Genomic DNA, 18,392 nt, shown 5'->3' with positions numbered 1-18,392 from the left:
GCTTTCCAGCACTCAAATTAATGTATAGAATACTGCAGTGGTAAAAGAAACTATGCAAGCAATGTGTATGTAAATTTATTTCTGTCTTTGAACTCTGTTTATACATTACTCTTGAACTCAGCTGCTAATATTTAGCACCAATATAGTCCTTGCTTACAACATTTTACTGCCAAGGAAAAAAAAAATAAAGGATTTCCTTTTCTTTGCAAGGGCTTTCAATAAGAGAGGGAGAAAAGAGACTGCTTTTGTTGAACTTACCTCACACATAACTTTTTTTCATTAGCTGTAAAATGTCCACATCTGCAGTTAGAAACAAAACCGATAGATTTCAGTGATCCGAGGTGATACTATTATGAGGGAAATATCAGCAATCTTGTGATACAACATGTACTTTTCTTGTAAAGGAAAGCCAAAATGAAAATATTTCTGCATCTGAGTTCAATAAAATTCTACTAATTTTTAAGGACATATTCTCTTGAACTTCAAGAAAAGTCAAGAAAAGTAGTACAAAACTGCATTGCTCAAATGTCACTGCTTTTTTGAGAACAGTAAATTTTTCTAACACCCAGATCAATGTAGTGTATAGCCTTAATCAATTTGTACTGAAATACTTTGAAGTTACACAAAAGCCAGCTGGTGGAAATGTGCTGTAAAAAGAAATTGCTGAATTATTCATAACAAATAATCTGTGTTACGAACTTACCCTCCCACTGCCCCACCTCCTTTTCAGGGGTTGTTGGCAATGCAGACCTCATCTCTGTGAGTATTTGGCAAGTGGTTTATATTAATGTATTTTGATATGTTCCAAGAGTTGCTGGATCCCTTGAACACTATTATTTACGTTGTTATATTTTTTGACTTACAGCATGTGAAGGCAACACCATATAGTAAATAATTTTATGGTAGTATTTCAGTACACCAATGGGCTGATTGACATTTCTAAACCTAGAGAATCATGAAAAACAGAGCTCTGCTCTTTGGTTGTCTTTGTAAAATGAACTGATATATGATTATATTTTCTGGCCTGTACTTATCCCTTGAAATTTTAGGCAGTAAACAAAGGTGGCTGAGATGCATAAACATAATATATAGGCTCTTTCTTCAACTGAGGGTCAACAGCTGGCACTCAGAGAGGCTGAGGCAGATCTTCTGTATGATTATTACTCTTTGGAAGTGCCTATCCATTTATTATATTTATAGCTATTTATATAATTATATTATATTATATTATATTATATTATATTATATTATATTAATTATAGTAATTATAGTAATTATAGTAATTATATTATATGACATCTATTATATCATTATATTATATATATTTATTATATTTATTATAATATTTATTATTTAGGGAACATAAAGAGTCTATGGGATAACATCAGGTTGAAATGATAGAATTCTCCTGTTTAAAGTCATCCTTCTGTAACAGAGACAGAAGATGTCCCTGTTACAGAAGCAGCTAACAATGGATGACTTCTCTCTAAGGTTACCTTTATTGTCAGTAAGGAAGCATAAGTCCTTCAAGGGAGCAAACCATTTCCTCCTGAGTAGAAATGAAACAGCTTATGAAACAGCTAGATGGCTTATACCCTAAAGGTCTTATTTCTCATGGGGGCCTGTGATGGGAATTTAAATAACCAGCCCATATCTATGTATCTCATACCAAGGACATCTACATCCATTCAAATCAATTTCTTATACAGATCTGCCCACTCAGATTAGCACTGATAAATATTAGCAACACCAGCCCTTTTTCTGCTACTGGAGAAGAATTTCTATGGATAACACAGAGTTTTCAGTGTCATTGGTATTTACAAAGCATGCTGAAATATTCACTGTCTCTTATTTTTTTCAGAGCTATCAACCTAAAAATCATAATAAAGAAATATAATGCTACCTAGTTGCTCTGCAGATAGATTACTACATTAGGGACCTACTTACATATTTCTTAAATAAGTCCTCAAAAAGTCATCTTTATTCTCCTAAGAAAATGCAGGCTAAGTGGATGCTACACAGCTCAATAGATGCAACAGAAGGGTGATGAAATATCTGAATGATAAGATTTTTGTGCACTGAGTCACAAATAAATCAGTACAAGCTTCCTGTTAATGAATTTAATTGTGAAATGAAGATAATTCTAGCCATCAAAGTACTAAACAACCTTTGAAACAGCCTTCCAAGAGATCATTAGTGATAGAAATGATGGAGTTTGATAGGTTTATGAACAAGACTACTTGAATAATATTGTGTCTGTTTTAAGAGGAGGCTGGACTTTAGATGTCCATTCTAATCCTGTGTCACCACTAAAACCACTGTTGACTCTTAGAATCATTGTCTGTCAGATGTTTGAGCACATTAACCATATGAAAACTCATGTTAATTCTATTTGGTGTATTCACCTTCGAGAGTGAGCTAGCTAGATAAAAGTGTCCAACTGATTGTCATGCAAAAGAGCCACTTTCCTCTGAACACCTATCTGAGTCACTTCTGTGCAATGATGCATGTCTTTTGCTACACATGCTCATTCCAGTTTTTCAGGAATTCAGGTCTTGCTTTGGCTTATCAGCATCTGCCTGTTCATTCCTTTTACTATGTATATATTCAGAGAGGCACATAAATGCTCAGTAATCTACATTCATTTCAGAAAGCCACATATATATAAAGATATCTATACATGTACAGAAGCAAGTGATAAGAACTATTTATTATATGCAGAATAAACAAACAAAAAAAATGCTATTAGTTAAAAAAATTATAGGTCATACATATAGTTCCAGGAAAAGGATCATTCATGGAGACAGGATCAAAGTATGACCTTAAGTGACTTCAGGTAATTTTTTGTCTTTGAATTCAAACTATTTGCTCAGCATATATTCCAGTACAGTGGTGATGGAAGGAAAAGAGGGGAAGAGAAAATGTTATTTTATTTTTATATTCATTCTTCTATTCCCTGTTTGGCTGGTATATGACCTTACATTTTCTTTTACCAAGTGCAACAATTCCAAGAGTAAAAGTCATTAGCCTCATATAATGAAATCTGGAATCACTCTGGCATAAAAGGTCTTCTAAGAAGCTGGAATGGTGAACATAGATTTTGCTGGCTTCTGATGTGTTGATCCTTTGCCATCAGGAGAATTTAATAGAGTTCAACACTACTTTTGAGAGATTTGTGTTGGCTTTTCCTATGGAAAATAGGCACAATGAGGATTATGTCCTTCAATACATGATGTCTTATCTGCAGTGAAGAATGTGTTCCACCTTTGGCTATGCCTTTTGTTTAAACTTGTCCCTTGAGTTTCTCAAAATAAATGGAGGATATGAAAATTCACTACGGGTGTCTTGCAAACTTTGTGGCCAGCTGAGACCTGCCAAAATTTAACTTTAAATTGGTGGTTCCTAGCTACTGGGACAGTAGTGTTGCTAGGGTTGAGAGGGTATTGAAAGATACAAAATGTTCTTGCACACATGATGCTGCAAAAAATGCAAAATCAGTAGCTTTCCTAATATTCCTATCTCTATATCTCTGACTTTCAATAATATTTAAGAGATTCATTCTTCTGTCAGTCTTTACTGACACTAAAGTCAAATTACTGTGTGTTATGGGTGGAATGCATCCAAATTAAAACGATTTTATTTTATGTCCACCTGATACTAGTAAAGAGGAAATTATATTCTGCTTATGTTTGACCATCTATTCTTTAATGATTTGGACTATGCTTTCCTTTTGGGGATTTCCAAAAGAAACACTTTCTACTAAATTTATCCTTTAGTAATTTTAAGATATAAAAATAAAAAAGGAAAAATTTCCAGTTTAGACAAGGCTGTTTTCAGAAATAAATTTTTCAGCATCATTATTTACAGCTGGATTGAAATAATGGGATTTGGGGGTCAGCATTGTCCTTGGGGAGGGTTTGCTTCTCACAGAGGATGATGCAGCAGAAATGGGAACCCACCTTGCACAGGGGCTTTCTGAGATCTGCTTTAATTGATGAGAAGAGTATTTTTAACAGTGTTAGTCTTAACCCTGTCCAGTCGTAAACACATTCTCACTAGCCTGGAAAATTTTGTTGCTCTAACAGCCTGAGGCAAACTTGTTACTGTCTGGTGACTTGAGCTCTTCCTGGCAGCTTGTCTCCACCAAGGAAGACTTATTAACGTATTACCCTGCACTGAAGTCACAGCTGATATGTACAAGGCAATGACTTTCATATATCTGCTTTATGAAATAAATCCCTTTCACTTTCTAAGTACATATTTTCTGTAGCTGATATGACAGCTTTAACCACAGTTATTTTCATTTTTCCTTTAGAGACGTGGGAATGTGTACACAAATACTGCTACAGTACACTTGATACACAGTCATAAAGCATCACAGAGAAAAGATGATTCAACAGTGCTGGAAAAGAGAGAAAGTTACAAGTGACATTGTGAAAAAAGACTTCTAGAGACTAAGGCAGCTTTAAGTCATAAAAAATTATTTTCTTTATCTAAGAACATTATTTATTTTATACAAAAAAGCAGAGTAAAAAAAATTCCAATAATATTTTATTGCTATGAAATCTTCCTTGTTTCATTTGGATGAAAATTGAGAAGATGAGGACATTCCAGATATTGCATGTGCCCTGTAGGCTCTACAGCACAAGGCTCTCAGTGAGACTGGTGTGCTTGGAGCACAAGGTCCTCCAGACAGAAAGCTGTTATAATACAGCTAGGATTCTCTGCAGAGAATCTAAATCCACAGAACCTTTTCTGTATTCCCCACTGGTGATTCATATTCTACGTTTTGCACAGACAGCATGCTCAGAGCCACATGTTCTAAAGTAATTTTGAAAAAGCCCCAAGATTGCAATAAAAGTAATAAGATTCAATTAGGAAACTTTAATAAATTTGCTTTTGAAGGATTTAAGATAGAAACATTTTTCTTTTTTTTTTTAAAGAGATTTTTCAGGTGGTCAAGGAAGACCAGGTTTAAGAAAAATGTTAATTATAATGGGAGGTGCAACAAAGTTCAATGAATTTGCCACAACCGCTGAAAATAAAAAAAAATCTGAGGAGGATAAGTGATATGAACACACAAAATTTATTAGATCTCCAAATAAACAACCTGACTATCTACATTCTGTTTCCAAAATCTCCAGCTACAAACTAGCCAACTAAAAGGTATTTCTATTTTCCTAGATAGATTACTACATAAAATGTCCATTGATACCTTTGTTAATTTCTCTTTTCATTAAATTTCTGTGGTGGTTTCCTTGCTATATTTTCTCTTTCATTAAGAACCCTTTTTGCCTCTCTTTTTTTTTCACCTGTAGTTTCTTACACAAGTTTATCAGCTTGCTCGTCTGTTGTATATTCTGCTGCATATTTTATAGCACTCTGTTTTAACATCTCAAAATAACACTTTTAACATCTAAAAAACCCCTGTGTTAAGTCTATCAATCCTTCAAGGAGAATGGGAAAATCAGAAATCATCACTGATTTAGTTAAATATCATCTGTTGATAGTCCTATTCTTAACACAATGTGCTTTATTGAATTTAGGATGTGAAACAAGCAAACCCGAAACCTCAGCTCTGTCAGCTACTTTTTTTTCAGATATGTGAGACATGAATACATAAAAGGCAAGACTACTCATTACCTTATTTGCATTCCTCTTCTTTTTTTTTAGTTTGAAGATATTAAAAATAGATCTCTAGATGTATATATTGTGCCTGTATTATTCAGTCGTTTCTTTGCATTGATTTATATTACAAATGTGTTTTGTGAAAACATTTCACAAAAGAATAAATGTTAGACTTTAATTTGAGCAGAGCACTTGAGGAATCATTAGAAAATGAGATAAAGATAACAGAAAAGAGAACAGAATTACTTGGCATTAGGCTGGGCCAGTAAAAGATGCAATTTCATTGATGGGCCTACAGGGTACTATGAACAAAAAAACAAATTTAGCTAAAACTCTCCCCGTGTAGCCATATATATACCATTTCATCTCTTAGTGATATTGAACTGCATTATACTATCTGCCTTCCATCTTCTCTTTAATTTTAGTGAGAATATGAAGCACATCATGTCTCATAATAGTGATAATGACAGATAGAGCTCTGAAAGTAATTGTATCCTTGAGATGAGATACCCAAAGGTAGGATTTGAAGAAGTGGTAAGAGCCTGAAACAAGCCTAATACTGTGTCTTTTAAATTGTTCTCTCATGGCCTCAGATCTTGTTAATACAACAGGAAATATCCCACCATATGGTGGAAGCTAAACCTCTACTGCTGTGTTTAGTCTTTAACTTTCTTTCAACATGAATTGTAAGACAACTGTGCTGTCTCTATGGATATGCTGTTGTGAATAGTTTAAGCATGGATGTGAGGCTGGGGTTCACAACCATGAGTCCTATTCTAGATGCACCTCCAGGGCACTGCAGCCAGGATCCTTCTCTCTTTTAAGACCTTCAGCAGCACTACACAGGGATTTCTTCGCAGAAAGGGCACCTGCAGCATTTCTAGGCTTTCCAACCTGCACAGGACAAGGTTTGCTTCCAGCATCATATGTGCTTCTTTAGGGGAATTGAATGCAAAAGGAATTAGAACCCCATCTGGAAGACAGGATTCAGATCACTGAAACAGTGCTTGAAATATTTAACATTAAACTTCATTTGCATTAATCAAAAAAAGTCACAAAGAGGGCTTTCCAGAGTAGATGCACAGGGGTTAGCAGGGTATTGCACAAATTGAGCACACAGCTCTCCCTGGTACAGTGGTTTAAGCACTCAGTGCGGAAAAAGAGAAATTAAGCAACAAAAATGTGAACTAACTAGAACAAGTACTGGAAACTAAGCTAAAGCAAGGCCACTCTGGCAGTCCATATTTGTTAGGACAGGGATTGTGGGAGTATTTTCCTTTGTTTCCTTCCCCAAACTTTAATTACGCAATAAAGGAGCAGGACCAGGCACTCCACACATGTTCCCCGACAGCAGCCAAGGCGAGAAAGTAGGAGCAGGCTCTGTGCTGTCGCATGTGGTGAGGTAAGAGCACAACACCATCCTACACAACTGAGCACACCCCGCTCCTGAACACTCCAGCCAGCCTCTCACCTCCCATAGCCAAGCTGGGAACCAAAGCCTTCTGGCTCACACCCTGAGCTACCTGCCTGCTGCTGGATCCTCCTGAACACGGAGCAGGCAGGGTTGTCTGTACCAGACTGCAGTAGATGTCAGACAGCAGCGTTTTCAGTTCTTGTCTCTGCTCTGGCCAGGAGAAACTGAGCTTCCTTTCCACAGCAGCATCTTCAGGCACTTAGCCGTGCCCTGTCTTCATCAGCAGAGCAAGCCTAATGAATTTTCATGGATTTGGAGGCTCCTTAGCTAGGCTCTCTGCCTTGGGCACTGCCTGTGGAACAGGAGGGTGTGAGTTATCCATTTATTCTGGCATGGTTCAAACCAACAACTTCCATTCAACAGGAGAATGAATAAAGGAGTAATGCAAATAAATAAATCAATTGTTTGTGTCTCTTGAACTAATTTCTGAAGGAGAAGATGGAGTTATTTCATTATCTGGCTTTTGCCACATTGAAGATTGTTGAAGTTTGAAGAAATGAGGTTCGGGAGACATGTTTGTTCTAAGATCAGTGGTATTTGTGACACTCTACTCAAATAGATCATTAATACATTATTAATCCAGATACTTTATGCTGATATGTTGCTCTTTTTTCTTCAGTTGGGCATATTTTGTGAGCCGACTACCTAAAAAGAGTAAAACAAATGAAAATTCTATTGAAAATACAAAGACCTCTTAGTTAAACCTTGTTATGTTGCAGCAAACATAATTTTTGAAGATCATACGGTATAATAGAATCCCAGAGATTAAGAAAAAATGTCAGAATAATGGTACAAGAAATTAAATATGTCTGTCCACTTAACTCATTAAAAGGAAACACTAATACTCTCAAGACAAAAAAAACCTTTTAGATCTTTCACATAAACCAAAAATATTTGTAGTCCCCTCTAGTTCAGTTAAAGGCTAATCTCTTTTAAATCCTCACTCTTGTCCATTTTTTACCGAGGCAATAAAATCTGATTATTAACAAAGGTGATGGAGTGCTTTGGCAACCAGCTGCTGTAGCTCTGTGTCAAGCAGAAAAGGAACTGGCTGAAAAGGCTCAGAGGAATACAAGGAGAAACCCGTGCTAGCATGAGCACCTGACAATATCCAAAGTACTTCTCAAAAAGACAGATGGCTAAGGGAAAAACTCCACCATAGTAATTTAACAACAAAGAGGAGACCTAGTAAGAAAACATCTGAAGTCATCCATATGGGTGGAGAAAATGAACTGCATTCAAATGGAAATATAGGGAGCAAGAAATTTTCCAGCAAAAAAAACCTAGCTGGAGCTAACGCAGCTGGAGTCAGCTGGGCTCTCCTGAGGAGACAGGAGAACGAGTCCCCTTGGCGAGGTGGGGTAAAACCAAAGAGTTCAAGAGAAGGTTATGGCAACTCCTGGACACAGCGTCTCAGGATGCAGCCTGTGCTTGAGAGGTGTACAGCTCAGCATGGGACACAGAGAGGCGAGAGATTCTGCCCTGCACTGCTTTGGTCTTCAGCTGACCGAGTGAACTCATCCTGTCTTTCATCATATGGAGCTCTCTGAGGCTGGATCCCGCAAGCTTTCTTATTGACTCTGGGTGAGCTGAAAGCAGACAGAGGCTTTATCTAAAAGCTGCACAGACACTTCCCAATTGTGCCTTTGTGTTTGCCTCCTATTCCTCCACCCCAGTGGTCCTCTCCCTCTTGAGAGGATGACAGTGGCAGAAGGAAAACAAGGACATGTTAGACACCTAATGACAGCATCAATCCCACATCATGAGGGGAGGGAGGGGAACAAGCTGTGAGATGATCCCCCCAGGGTTAGCCACAGCAGAAACAAGAATCTCTAACAGAGGATACTGTGATTCTATGGTGGGGTAACTTACAGATATTGTAAATGACAAGATTCCTTCACTCCAGAATGAGGTTTTGATTCCCACTCTACAGGATCCAGACTGATGAGCTTGGAGGATAAAATTTCCTCTAACTCACTGATCCACTGAGAGTTCTACCTGCCAAGGAATGAGAAAAACCAGTTGTTCTTTCATAGGAATCTGCACCATGATGTTGTTTTGATATGAAACAGGTTGTAAGTATGCAAAGCTGCCAAATTTACTACAGAAATACTCTTGATTTCTCTCAATGGAGACCACTTTTCTAAATGAGAACCTTGCAATTACTGTGATATGAGCAGAAACAATCAAATTCTGCTGTGGTTACACATCACAAAATGTCACTGCAGTGGTAAAAAACATAGAGATGTAAGTAATTATTAATTTTCATCATTGCATTGGCTGCAATATTTTATATGCTATATTACATTTGTGCAAATATTGCTGGAAAAATTAGATTTGAATTTTAACATCAGAGTACTATTTTCTTTGTCTCTGTAATTTTTGGAGTGCAGAGGTTGTCAATTCACACTGTTGTGCATCTCTTTTGATAGCAGAGAGGCTCATTCATGGCACTGTCTTGTCTTGAATTTAAATTTAGATTGCTTATATGTGTTCATATTTTCAATTTATATTATTAGATCCACTCCTGCTCTATTCTTTGCTCATTAGGGACCTCTGAACACCAGCCTGAGGAAGTTCTGTTAAATGAATCTCATGTCCTTTGCAAGAGCTCTGTGAATGACATGTGTAATTATTGACAATTAACAAGATGCTAATTATACCTTCAAATTATAATCCTACTGAGCAAAATAAAAATCCTTTATGGAAGAAAAAAATGTTAAAGGCACAACATTATATTAAACCAAATGACAAAAAGTTTGGCAACTTCCAACGGTATAAATCAAATAAACTGCTGAACACATTGTGCAGCTTGCCAGAATGGCTTTCTGCCAATTAGCTTTTCCTTGCATATTCAATAAGCTGGGGGAGGGGAGTGGGCAGAAAAGTGAAGGAGGAAGAGAATTTCACTGGTGTGTCTCTGCTCAGTCAGTAAAATAAGTCTGAAAAGCTGTAATGATTTAAACATTGCAGCGTGTGTTGTCTTACAGTCCCATCAAATTGACAGAAGGGGTTTGTCTGAAGGGTTTGGAGCTACAGCCACTTTAGCAAATCCTATGATTGCAAGAAAAGCAACAGGAAAGAGCTTCCCTGTGAACATATCTTGGATTCAGTCTTGTAAATGCACACAATGCATTTGTTTGGTTTTTTTTCAGCAGTTGGCATAGGCAGTTTTGGGTCTTTATTTGCATGCAAAGACGGAAACTTTTACGAAAGCAGTGCAGCTAGAATTAAAACTCCAAGTTCACATCCTCTCAATTTACATTAGTTATGTTTACCTCTGGTACAATTTAGCCTAAGTATCTTGTTCTTCAGTTATCCTGGATCAAGGCAGTCCTCCTTAAGGACTTGCTCAGCTCTGTTATCAGACTAAAGTGCTCACAAAATAAAAAAAAAAATGTGTCTAATCTCTTGAAAGCTTAAAAAAAATCAACAAAACAACAAACCCCAAAAAACCAAGGGAAGCAATGAAAATACTACCTACCTGCCCACCCCCCTAAAAAACCAAAAACCAACCAAACAAAAAAAAACCACCAAAACCCCCCACCCCCACAAAACAAAACAAAACAAAAAAAAAACCCCAACAAACAAACAACAACAAAAGAAAAAAAAGGAAAAAAACCATTGGTTTTCTCAGTAGAGTAGAATTATCAATGGTCTGCCCTGCAAGCATGTCTGCAATTTTGGGCAATAAATGTGAGAGAGGGAGAGGACAGATTTTGCTGTCTATATAATTGTTCTTCTGCAAACACAGTGGGGCACAGTTAGGGTGTTGTGGATTTTTTTGTTTTGCTTTGTTTCCCTATGGACAATTTCCAAAAAAGCAAGAATTGTTTTCAATCGCTCACTGAGGTGTATTAGGTGATCTGGTTGGCCAAAGTAGTGGTTGGGATATGTGCCATGTGGCTTCTGGAACGGTTTTCAGGTAATGAAGAGTGATCTGCAAACACTCCAAGTGAACCCTTTGGAAGCATCTGACAGGCTGGAATTCACACACAGCTGATTTGCCAGCCTCCACAAAAGGCTCATTAAAAAGTCGATTTGTTTCCAACAAGTACCCTGTCCAACTGGAATTTTGAAATTCAGAAATCCTTGGAAGTTTTAACTCTATTCTTTGTTTTACTAGGAGGAGTTTCCAAGCCAATGCCTAAGTTTTTTAGTTATTTAAAATAATGCTGCCTCCTTTTCTACTGCATAAAAAGCTACAGCAAGGGTTTTTTTTTCTTAAGTGAAAGTAGAAACTACTCAGAAATTACTTCAGAAGACATGCCATCAGGAAAGCAATGGGAAATTGGATGACAGCATTTGTCATATTCCATCTGTACTTAACTTTTCATAACCTATCTTATCTAAACATGGGAAGGGAAGACATTGTTTAATTTAGGCCTCATACTACAACCATTTAATAGTCATTAATTACTTTCTTCTCTATGAGAATACAGGGAAAAGCAGTCTCATAATTAATCTAGATTTAAATATCCAAGAAAAAAGACATCCTGATCTGCCAGGACTGCATGCAGCACAGTAAAAAGGAATCCTATTTCCCCGCAATCCTCTCCTGGAAACTGAAGGGGCTGATGACTGATGGTTGGCAACCAGATTCTTTTCCGTACCACCCCCCACAGGAACTTCTCTAAGACATCTTTAATGTCTTATTCTTTTTAAATCACTGTATACATCAATGTAGTTTTCCAAAACATGCTAAACTCTTCTGCTTTACTTATCTTTGTTTGTTGTTAGATTATCAGTCCATTCTTGTGTGGCATGCCTGGATTGATAATGTAGGACACTCTGTTGCTACTGCTTTACAGACCTGTAAGAGAAAGAAGTATCCTATCTTGACTCATGAGACTGTGCCTCTAAATATTTTAGAACGAGCAAATGATCCTGCATCCTCTTGTAGAAAGAGAATGATTTTGCCTTCTAGACACAACTGGTCAGTATATGAAGATGCTGAGTAGTTTTTGCAAAAAAAAAAAAAAAACTTTCCAGAAGGTCAAGTGTTCCCAGCTGGCCTGGCAGCAAACAAGTGCTATGAGCTCCTTAATCTCTTCAAGAATTACCTGAAGAAGACCTATCAAAACCAGGACATTTAGAGTAGTATATTCCATACACAGAAAGACTGAAAGCTTTAAATAATCTTTTCAAAAAAGGAGGAAAGTAAAAAGTATGAATGAGTTCAAATGTCAACAGAAAAATTGCTAACATGAATTTGTAAACAGTTACTGAACTGAAACTAAATAAGCTTCTTCATAAGTTCTATTTGCAGAAAAAAGGAAGTGTACATTTTTCCCCCCCTAAAAAGGAAATAAAACTGATGAAAGAACATAAAAAAACTTATTTGGTTAATTTAAGGAACTTCAGAAGAACAAGAAGGAAGAATGAAAATATAGTTCTATATAATATATTAATTGAGCATGACATAAATCAAATTAAAATATTAGGCAGAAAATTAAAGAGAAAATTAAAGAAAATTAAAGAAAAGCATCATCCTGCTGAGCAGAAACAAAAAAGCCCACTTCAACAGGAAGATTCATAGAAATAACATAAAGTAATAGCATGAAACAACACAGCTTTAATTATATTACATAAAACAACAGGATACAATGCAACAAAGAACTTAAACATGTGTTGTGCTGTTTCCTATAATGTGTGGTGAGTTGGACACACCTTCCTCCTTAACTTCTTGTTTTATTAATAACTTCCACTTCTAAGTTACCAACAGATTTTCTCATAGCTTCATTATTGATCCTACTCTTTTCTGAAATATTGGCGTATTTAACCACCTAGTGAAGTATCAATAAGGAAATTTAAGGATATTTTTTTTTCCAGAAGGAAGTGTTTCTAAAGCAAGCCAGCCTAGTCAAGCTAGTGTTATAAACATAAGGATGAGTATAGGAGACAAGAAGACACTTTTACAGAAGTGTCTGCCTAAAATGACAGAGCAGTAAAGGAGCTGTGTCAGATTTCCGTCCGGAAAACCTCTTTGCAGAAAGGGTCTGGGGGTTCTGCCAGTCCCTGATGTGATCACTTGACATGGCAAGCAGCCTCCTGGGCTGTGCTCAGTGCAGTTGCCAGCAGGCAAGGGAGGTAATCCCTCTCTTCTGCTCAGCACTGGTGAGACACGCCTGGAGTACTGGGCCCAGTTCTGGGCTTCCCAGTACAAGAGAGACATGGACATACAGAGGAGTGCCCAGCAAAGGGCCACTACACTCCTGGAAAGATTGAATCATCTCTCCTGTGAGGAAAGGCTGAGAAGACAGGGACTATTAATCTTGGAGAAGAGACAGCTCAGGAAGGACATCATGATGGAGTGGTGCTGGGGAGTAAAGAACAAAGAGCCAGACTCCTCTTAGTGGCACCCATTGATGGGACAAGAGGCAATGCAGAAGAAAACTGAAGTACAGGAATATTTTTTTAACTGAAAGCCTGGTCAAATACTGGAAGAGGTTGCCAAAAGATATTTTGGAGCCTTCATCTTAGGACATATTGAAAATATGTCTGGGCATGGCTGGCTATGATCAAATTGCTCTAGGTGACCTTGCTTGAAGAGAGGGATTGGATTAGATGACCTCCACAGGTGCCTTCCTACATCAGCCATGCTGTGATTTTGTGATAGTGAGTTGAAAATGAGAGAGACTTAAAGAGGACAAAGTCCTGCTATGTGAGTTCATTTTCTGCCTGCGTATGTAGGTAAATTTACCTAAAGGGTAATCAACTGTAAATGACTTTAACAAGTTTCTTGTTTTCGTGGAGCCTTTCCATTTACAGAATTGTGAGATAACAGACTAGAAATAAATTCAGCCAGTTTTCATAAGCCTGAAAAAACAGATACCTGCTTGTGGTGGGCTGGATAGATTGAATTTCTTTTCAGATATTTTAATCACAAACTACCATGAAAACTAAGAGTATGCTATTGTTAATCTTGAAAAGACACAAGCAGCAGGAGAAAGAAAAAAAAGAAACTAGAAAACATAGACTCATGATGAATCCAAAAGTGTAGATGAGTGATAGAAAAAAATCATACTGCTCTTTTTTGGCTCAGAGTAACCTTTTATATTCATTTGAAAAAGGATGGAGAAAAGGTAGGTTTGTGATACTTCAAAGTCCATACAGGTGACTAATCCACCTATCTACCTTATCAAGACAGAAAAACAGGTGTGCCCTCTTTAATGCCAGCTTGCAAGCACTGTATGCAAACAAGGAAAGCTTTATTTACAAAAGGGCAATATAGTCATAGCTTAAGACAACCAACTCTACTTCTAAGTAATTTTAGAAGCAATCTTTCTAACTTTTCTTCATCACTGTCAGAACCTATCTTCAGAACAGTTCTTTTACTGCATCTTATTATGTGCCAGTGAACATCTTTCACCAGCAGGAGAAGGATAAGGACATTTGGTTTTCTCTTCAATGTGGCTGATGCCAAACTGTTTGGTAAACCAGATTCACCAGACGCTATTCCATTCTCATCTATGATGTATTTAATAGGATTTTTTTTAAATCTGTTCTGTTTCTCACCATAAAAGCGGTATATTTGCAGTAATTTTTAGTAATTAATGACTGCTCTTTTCTTGTCTGTGGAAACTCAGTTCTTCCTACGTAACAGTAACTCCTGAGGTTGCATGCTAGGAGCACTGGTTGGCAGCTTATGCAAAGTAAGCTGTCTGGCATCCCACTCCTTATTTGCAGCAGACAGCTTCTCCTTCTCTGGTTTGATCTGGATTTTGGGGAATGCTTGGGTGGAATTTGCTCCAGTTCCTCCCTGCAATCTTGCAGCAGGATTAAGTATGTCATTCTCTTAGGCTCATTTCTGTAAACACTTACGCATCTGTTTAACACTTGTGAGCAGTTCCACTGAGACCCACAAGCAAAGTCCAAGTGACAGAGGATCAGGGTGTGATTTACAAGGGGAGTGTATAAAATGGCTGTTTAGATCCCCCTCTAGTCTAGCAAGGGTAAGTGTCGATTTATGCTTCTTCTGAGTGGTCTTTTGAATTCTCCTCTCCCTTCCAACACTTTAGGTGCTGAATTAAATACAGATTTTCTCTTTTACACTGAGAGCTATATTAACTAGCTTGCATAAACAAAACTAATTAAGCTAACTGAACTCAGTAGCTGACTTTTCTATATTGGGAATTAACTGGCAAATTCAAAATAGAAGGAGAGAAATACTAATTTTCTAGTTTATGAAAGAATATTTCACCCTCAGACAAAGGAATGATTCAGTGGAAAATAGCCAGACTACTTACTCAGTCATATGAACTTCTGCAGTGACTGCTGTGTAATCTAGTGCTGGCTGAACCAGGAAAAAGTGTTGACCACTAAGAATCAGATATCAATTATCTCTGTATGCAAACACCACATGTAACATTCCTCTGTCTCCTCATCTTTTTCTCTCCCTTTGCAAACAGGGTTTCTCCTGGCTGCTCACTCATTTCCGCATGCACACACATACCTTGTGCATGCACACCACTAGCCAGACCTGCTTGGACTTCTAGTTCAGCACTGCCATCTTCATCTCACAGGACTCCCTGTGAAGCCTTCACCAGTGCACTATTCTGGCACGATATTTAACTAGTACAGAATCAGGAGAAAGTGCTGAAAGAAATGCCAGGTCAAGTAGTATAACAAAGAAATATTATCTCCAGACATAAAAGAAATTCTGAATCTGCTGGTGCATGAAGAGCTGAATGCAGTAAAAAAATAGTAAAGAAAAATTGGGAAAATAGTAATACATAGGGATTTTCTAAAGAATAAGAAGGAAGATTAAAGGAAATACTTTGAAAATATGAAAATACATAAATAACATAGGTAACATATTTCTTAGCATATCAGCAATATTATATAGCACCAAAGCTACTGGCATAATTTAAATTATTTCTGAAATGTCCAAGGTGATCAAGGAAGCTTAATATACTGGAATACTGAAAAAAAATAGAAGCAGACTGTTAAATAAACTTTGCAATGTACATATACACTCGCAGACTCATCTGTTCTACTTAAAATATCCTTTCATCTCTAACAAGAAATACCTACGTATTTCCTCAAATTTCTCAAAATGCTATTCAAAAACACCCACTTTGAAGTTTGCCCTAGCCAAGTGAAGACAGCTAATAACTTAGCCACCAGAAAGATAAACATGAGGTCAGAACAAAGAGTGTACATTTTTTAAGAAGGAAATGGATATGAGGCTTACACAAGGTTATATGCTGAAATTAAAGGCTTTTTATTATCAAGTTGAGGGAGCTGAAAATAGCTATGGGTACTGTAATGTTTAGGTGGTAAGATGTGTAAACTGAAGTTGGTTAATGCTGGCTCCACAAGTGGTTTCCTTGATTTGAAATGATTGTGCTGATGGGAAGTGCACTTGAGCAACCTAACTGTAAATACGGAATTTTGGGGGTTTCTTAAGGTTATTTTTCCTTCTTTTAAGTTTAGAGAAAGTATTTCTCATGTCTCAATTTTTAAGCTCCTGATTTCCACATGAAGTCTTCCTGTATGCCCACTGTGTTCCTCCCCCTTCTACTTGAAATTACATCCCTTTCCCTGCTGCCTTGAGCAGTTTCCTTTCCTGATAAACTGCTCCTCTGACACCATCCCTCCTTATTGTTCATCTTTCTTTTTATATTTTCTATCTACTAAAAATATGCAGAACTCCACATGGTCTTTCCTCACTGTCTCTATTACACCACTGTAGATGTCACAAAAAGCAGAATTACAGCTAGAATTTGAGTGTTAGAGAACCATGGGCAGAGAGAGAAAGAAGCCTGAAAAAGGGACTAGCAGTGGGAAAAATGGAAGGTTGTAACAGGAGATCTTTAGCCTGTAGGAAACTATCAGGTTGTAGAAAAGGTAGGCAAATGTAGGCAAAATACTCCTGCCACAACCCAGTTATCAAAAACAATTTTTTAAAGAAATAGGAAAAAAATAAATTATTCCTGAATACTTAATTCCTCTACCACACCATCCACTTGAGGGCATGATCTAGGATGAAGAAAGATTAAGCAGTCTTTTATTAGAACGTTGACCACAAACCACCCTTTCCAGCTTTCAAACCTTCAAAGAGTTCTGATATTTTACTCATCAAAGTGATTTCCAGGCTATACTTTACTGCACTTATTTCAATTACCGTCAATCCTGGTAACCTCAGCCTGCCAAAGATTAATACTCAATTACTTACATATTGTTTACATTGATAACATGCCTGTTACTGTATTTCCTCAATAAACAGAAGAAAAAATGGCTTTTGGGAGGTTGCCTTAGTCTGTCAAGTCAATATAAATGTGGGATATTTTAAGGCTGTTTATACTTGATATCATCTTTGCTATAAGAGATCTGTCTTAGTTCTATTTTTAAGTGAGGTTTATACTATAATTCTAAGTACTTTACAAACATGCTACTGGAAGTTATCTGGCATCTTGTACAACATCATCTACCATTAAAATATAATTTGCTATTCAGAATAACTTGTTTTCTTACCAAAAATGTCTCACGAATGCTTATTCTCATTACTTCAAATGTATATGAAAAAGTTATTGTTGGAGTTTAGGGGCTTAACAAGTTCTTGTTCAGTCAAATGTTTCTGGAAAGGAGACTGACCCTGAAAACACATACATATTTAAGTGATGTACCAGCAGGTACCTTCATAATTAAATCTCTTCATTCCTGTCAATCTCTGGAAGCTCTTCTGTAATCATAAAAAATGGAAAAATAAGCAAATATTTAAAGATAGTTTTTCTTAAAATGCAAAATAAGACTACAATAAACCTGGTTTTAGTTGAATGCTACCAACCTCATGGGTTGTGAAGCAGGGAAGTCTACAATGTATTATCATAGCTTTAGCAGAAACATTAACAGAAATAGGTCAATATGATAAAAAAGATGCTGTGATCCTCCCAGAGAAACAGTCCACTCTGAAACATAAAAGAAAAAATAACAAGGTACTTCCTTTGTGCTCTGTACACACACCCCCCATTTATAGGCCAGAGCATTCTGTCTGAATTCTAGACATGAGCATTACAGCTGTCCTGAATATTTCTTTTTTTTTTCGTTCTATAAGGAGAATGTGCACTAGCCTCAGTCCTTCCACAACACTTTTGATAAACGATTTATACATGCACAGAGAGCAAGAATATTAGAATTATATGTGTTTGAGACTTTGGGAATATGGGACTGGACAGGACATTTACATTCCAAGCCAAACATACCCAAACACAGGTCAAGTTGGATGCAATTTTAATTCCAAAAGCCACAAAACAGTCTGTTCAGCAATAACTGGGGGAAAAAAAAG

At 37.0% G+C, this 18,392-nt stretch overlaps 1 long non-coding RNA gene across 2 annotated transcripts in view; it reads right to left on the bottom strand.

Moving 5' to 3' along the window:
* Positions 1 to 5,067: 5,067 nt before the first annotated feature.
* LOC135298064 (uncharacterized) overlaps positions 5,068 to 18,392 on the bottom strand; it is a 39,830-nt gene continuing 26,505 nt past the window's right edge. For both annotated transcript variants that reach the window (XR_010360034.1, XR_010360033.1), the window contains exons 3-4: positions 8,975 to 9,100; positions 5,068 to 7,394 (exon numbers count right to left, since the gene is read on the bottom strand). This is a non-coding gene — a long non-coding RNA (uncharacterized LOC135298064). The remainder of the gene's footprint in view (positions 7,395 to 8,974; positions 9,101 to 18,392) is intronic.

The sequence above is a fragment of the Passer domesticus genome, chromosome 3 (assembly GCF_036417665.1).
Source record: "Passer domesticus isolate bPasDom1 chromosome 3, bPasDom1.hap1, whole genome shotgun sequence".
NCBI lineage: Eukaryota > Metazoa > Chordata > Aves > Passeriformes > Passeridae > Passer > Passer domesticus.
The sequence above is the reverse complement of the archived record's forward strand: the minus strand, read 5'-3'. Positions and strand labels throughout refer to the sequence as shown.